This window comes from Camelina sativa, chromosome 8, assembly GCF_030686135.1.
Source record: "Camelina sativa cultivar CO46 ecotype springtype chromosome 8, ASM3068613v1".
Taxonomy (NCBI): domain Eukaryota; kingdom Viridiplantae; phylum Streptophyta; class Magnoliopsida; order Brassicales; family Brassicaceae; genus Camelina; species Camelina sativa.
In genome coordinates this window covers 19,803,358-19,809,357 of record NC_141887.1, presented here as the reverse complement: position 1 = coordinate 19,809,357, position 6,000 = coordinate 19,803,358, and positions in this window count along the sequence as shown.

The following is a 6,000-nucleotide window of genomic DNA, read 5'->3' as shown; positions in this document are numbered from 1 at the left end:
AGTGGATTGCGAGTGAAGGCATGTGATGTTCGAGAGAGAAAAGCAATGATTCGATGGTGAGAAGTGTTAGATGGTTATATGGATTCGAAAATAAAGTGAAGAGTTTCTTAATCACAAAGTGTTTAGAAACTCGGAATCATGAACGCATTCACGAGTTCGGATTGAGAGAAGAAAGATTCAACAATACTTGTTACATAAAACTTCTTCGCTACCAAACAAGGAGGCGTCGCTTTTGGGTTTTATAATCAACCCTAAGGCTCGATACTCCAAACAACAGGAAGTTCAAAATAAAACAACAAGGCGTGTAAAGGAAATAAGAAAACAACGAAGCGTCTAGGTGATCTGTAGTAGTACAGAAGTCACTTGTATTAGTACAGAAGTCATGGTGGCTTGTACATTATTCCCCATTGGTAATGACTTCTAGATAACTCGACGTAGTGATCCATTTGCCTCATTAAAAAACATACCGAGAAAACCCATTGGGACAAAACTCAGCCATGGGAAAAAGAGTACAAACTTCACACCTAAGTTATCTAGTTATCATTACCGGGTGAAGTCTTCAGGGTGGATATGTTGAAGACTTGGATCCTCGGTAGATTGAATGACCCGTCAGCTATGAGTGAATGAGCTTCCTTGGCCATCTCCTTAGCTTTTGAACGAGTGATCCTTCCCACGATCTCCGGTTTCTCTGCATCTTCTGTCTCCTTGCTGGCCACGATCATATCATCCTCCCCTCTTCAAAAGGATTTGTCCTCAAATCGGGATCTGCATAATAAGGAAGCAAGTCAGAAACATTGAAGGTTGAAGATATATTATACTTACCTTGAAGATCAATCTGGTAGGCGTTGTCGTTGATCTTCTTGACGACTTCAAATGGACCATCAGCTCGTGGTAGAAGCTTGCTTTTCCTCTCTTCTGGGAACCTATCCTTGCGTAGATGAATCCACACCAAGTCTCCTTCTTCGAAAATGATCTCCTTTCTGCCCTTGTTTGCATGTTTCTCGTACTGCTTGGTTCTTTTCTCTATGTTCTCCTTAGCTTTAGCATGTATCCTCCTGACCTGTTCAGCCTTTTCTTTGCCATTTTTGCTACACTTCACACTTAAAGGTAAAGGAATCAAGTCTAAAGGTGATTGTGGATTAAAACCATAAACATTTTCAAAAGGAGAGAATAGAGTAGCAGAATGCTTAGCGTGATTATATGCGAACTCTACGTGTGGTAAAAATGTAGATAGCGTCTTGTTCACCACTTCGGTTTGCCCATCTGTTTGCGGATGACATGTGGTTGAGAATGATAGGTTGGTTCCGAGTTTAGCCCATAGCGTTCTCCAGAAGTGTCCTAGAAACTTAGTATCTCGGTCTGAAACGATTACTTGAGGTATTCCATGTAGACGTACTACTTCCCTGAAAAACAAGTTAGCTACAGTAACAGCATCATCCGTCTTGTGACTAGCAATGAAGTGAGCCAGTTTGCTAAACCATTCAACCACAACGAAAATCGAATCTCTACCATTTCTGGTTCGAGGTAAGCCAAGAACAAAATCCATAGAAATATGAGTCCAAGGTTGAGAAGGGATAGGGAGAGGAGTGTACAAGCCGTTGGGCTGTACTTTACCCTTGGCCATTTTGCAGATATGGCACCTAGAACAGACTTTCTCAACGTCTTTCTTCATTTGAGGCTAATAGAAGTGTTCTTGCCGTCCAAGTAGAGTCTTTGACACTCCGAAATGTCCAGCTAGTCCACCTCCGTGAGCTTCTCTAATCAACAGTTCCCTTATGGATCCTCTTGGTATGCACAATCGATCCTTATAAAATAGATATCCATCCTGCCTATAGTAGTTTTCAAAAGCAAACTTATGGCATTTGCCATAGCTTTCACCAAAATCGATGTCAGTCTCATAAAGTTCTACTATTTTATCAAAACCTTCAAGCTTAGAAGACAAGGTAGAAATGAGAGTGTACCTCCTGGATAATGCATCTGCAACTACATTATCCTTACCTTTCTTGTATTTAACCGTGTAGGAAAAAGTCTCTATGAACTCCATCCATCTGGCATGTCTCTTGTTGAGCTTCTGTTGTCCTTTGAGATGCTTCAAGGACTCATGATCAGTATGAATAACGAACTCCTTTGGCCACAGGTAATGCTGCCACGTTTGAAGAGCCCGAACCAAGGCGTACAGCTCCTTGTCCTATGTAGGATAGTTTAGCGTCGATCCTCCTAGCTTCTCACTGAAGTAAGCTACTGGCTTCCTATCCTGCATCAAAACAGCACCTATACCCACTCTGGAGGCATCACATTCAATCTCAAAAGTTTTCATAAAATCAGGAAGTAAGAGAATAGGGGCAGTGATAAGCTTCTCTTTTAAGGCTGAAAACGCCTTCTCTTGTGCTTCCTCCCATCTGAATCCTACATCCTTCTTGATAACTTCTGTAAGTGGTGCTGCAATAGTACTGAAGTCTTGGACAAATCGCCTGTAGAATCCTGCTAGTCCATGAAAGCTCCTGACTTCTGCCACGTTTTTGGGTGTTGGCCACTCCTTAATAGCCTTGACCTTCTCATCGTCCACTCTAACTCCTTCTGCACTGACAACGAAGCCTAGAAAGACAACCTCAGTAGTACAGAACGAACATTTAGAAAAATTAGCAAAGAGGGATTGAGAACGAAGAACATTTAGAATTTGGCGGATGTGTTCTAAGTGTTCTTCTAGACCTTTGCTGTAGATGAGGATGTCGTCAAAGTACACAACCACGAAGACGCCAATGAAAGGTCTGAGAGCATGATTCATTAAATGCATGAAGGTGCTAGGAGCATTGGTGAGACCAAACGGCATGACTAGCCATTCGTAGAGCCCTTGCTTGGTCTTGAAAGCTGTTTTCCATTCATCTCCTTCCTTCATTCTGATCTGATGATACCCACTCTTCAAATCGATCTTTGAGAAGACTGTTGATCCACATAGCTCGTCTAGCATGTCATCTAATCTCGGGATCGGATGTCTGTACTTCACTGTGATATTGTTAATAGCTCTGCAGTCAACATACATCCTCCATGAACCATCTTTCTTTGGTACGAGCAAGACTGGTACTGCGCATGGACTGAGGCTCTCTCTGATGTGTCCCTTGTTCATCAACTCTTCTACTTGTTTCTGCAGCTCTTTAGTCTCTACAGGATTGGTTCTGTAAGCTGGTCTGTTCGGTAGAGCTGAACCTGGTACCAAATCGATCTGATGCTCTATCCTACGTATTGGAGGCAAGCCTGGAGGTATCTCTTCTGGAAATACATCCTTGTACTCTTCTATAATCTCTATCATCTCGCGTGGAAGCTCTTCTGCTGGCTTGGTACTAGCGAGTGTCTCTTTGTAGACAAACATGAATGTAGTCATCTCTGGGTCAAATAGCTTATTGAACTCGCTGTGATGAATGTACAGGCTGTGAGACATTTTCTCTGTATCCTTGCGGTTCATGTGAAGTTGATCCTTGTAGATCTCGCTGGGTGTAAATGGTAGAAGAGTGACCTTGTGTCCTTTGAACTCAAATGACTGCCTGTTGGTGTAGCCATCATGAAACACTCTTCTGTCAAACTGCCATGGTCTTCCCAAAAGAATATTACTGGACTTCATCGGAATAACATCACAAAGCAGCTCATCTTCATACTTCCCAATTGTGAGTTTCACTACCACTTGCTGCGAAACTGTTAAAGCTCCTTTGTTATTCAACCACTGTAGCTGATAAGGTCTTGGATGTGAAGTGGTTTTGAGATTAAGCTTCTGTACCATCTCTTCACTAGCAGCATTAGTACAACTACCACCATCAACGATCAAGGTGCAGACCTTGTCTTGTACCATACACCGGGTGTGGAAGAGATTCTCACGCTGCCCTCGATCATCTGGATGAGTCTGAACACTTAAAGCTCTGCGTGCTAGTAACATCTCTCCCATGACTGCTGGTTCACCTTTTTCACCTAAATCAGACTCTGGTTCACTCTCTGAACTGTCTACAGGCACAATCTCTCCTCCTTCTTGAAGAAGAAACATCTTCTTGTTAGGACAGTCTCTGGAATAATGCCCCATCCCTTGTCATTTGAAACACCTGATATGACTTGTAGAGGTGCTACTCTTGGGCTTGAAATCGATCTTAACTTCCTCTTTGACTGTGGCTGTCGCGGGTTTGCTGTCCTTGGTGAAGGCGGGTTTACTGAACTCTCTTGGCTTGGGAATGTTAGGCGTAAACGTTGACCTCACTCCCTTTCTCTTGATATGTGATTCAATTAGCTCTGCCTTATGTACCATTTCTTGCACATCTTCATAGTTCTGCAGCTCTATCTTGTCTTGAATCTCTCTGTTCAAACCTCCAAGAAACCTAGACATAACCATGTCTTCACTTTCTCTCAGATCAGCCCTGATCATAAGCGTTTCCTGCTCCTGATAGTAGTCTCTTATAGACTTAGTGCCTTGAGTGAGACGCCTCAGCTTGTTAAAAATCTCTCTCTGGTAGTGTGTAGGCACAAACTTCTTTCTCATCTGCGTGACTAACTCTTCCCATGTAGTGATAGCAGGCTCTCACTGTTGATGTCTAGTGAGTCCCAACTGCTCCCACCACAACAAAGCATAGCCATTGAATTCAGATATGGCTATCTTCACCTTGTTCAACTCAATGGTACCTTGAACTTGAAAGTTCGACTCCATCTTCCTTTCCCAGTCTAGATAAGTCTCTGGATCATTGGTACCATGGAACGAAGGATACTGAATCTTGAGATGATTCAACTGCTGCCTCAAAGGATCATAATCCCTGCCGTGATCTCTGTTTCTGTTTCTCCTCATTGTCTCTTGGCTATGATCTGAGGCTTCCTCTTCTTCTGAATACTCTCTATCTGTATCAAAGTATATTCGATGCCCAGCTACTTGTTCAGCTCGTCGTGGGCGTGTAGGATCTCTACCAGTTCTTTGATGCTCTCTTTCTGTGCTTTGAGTGTTTCTTCTCTGATTGAAACAAGCCTCTCTTCCCCCAGTAGGTGACTTAGCTGTTCTGATCCGTGTATGTTTGGAAGAAGCTCCCACGTGTGCCTTTCCTTTAGCTAAGCGGAGAGCCTCATTAGGACTAGGCGGTTCTGAAGAACTCTGATCTGAAGCGCTAGTTGCTTGAGCTATATCTTTGATCTGCTTCTCAAACTTGTTACTGAGCTGCTCCATCTGTTGCTGGAACTGAGTAGACATTGTCTTGTTTTCTTCTGTTATTTTCTTAGCCATGGCTTGGTTCAAAGCTTCCATAGCTTCTGGAGAAAGCTCCATTGTACCTGCAAAATAAAGAAGAAAACTCGAAGTAAAACGTTCCTTGAGTGAAAGAACAAAATAAACTCTAAGACTTGAATCTAGACACAAACGAACAACAACAAAAAAAAACAAATCCTAAAACTAAACAAGACTCACAACGAAAGCTAAAACAGCGGGGACTAACACAACAAAGAATTAAACAAATGAACAAAATCAAAACAACACAAAACGAGATTAGGGTTTAGAATCGCTCAGCCTTTGGCACAGAGTTGCCTCCGATACCACATAATACGAACTCCCTAGGATAAAACTCTGATGGAGGCTGATGACAGGTAAGAGGCGACGTGAATTGATGGTGATGATGCACAAGTGGATTGCGAGTGACGGCAGGTGATGTTCGAGAGAGAAAAGCAATGATTCGATGGTGAGAATTGTTAGATGGTTATATGGATTCGAAAATAAAGTGATGAGTTTCTTAATCACAAAGTGTTTAGAAACTCAGAATCATGAACGCATTCACGAGTTCAGATTGAGAGAAGAAAGATTCAACAATACTTGTTACATAAAATTTCTTCGCTACCAAACAAGGAGGTGTCGCTTTTGGGTTTTATAATCAACCCTAAGGCTCGACACTCCAAACAACAGGAAGTTCAAAATAAAACAACAAGGCGTGTAAAGGAAATAAGAAAACAACGAAGCGTCTAGGTGATCTGTAGTAGTACATAAGTCACTTG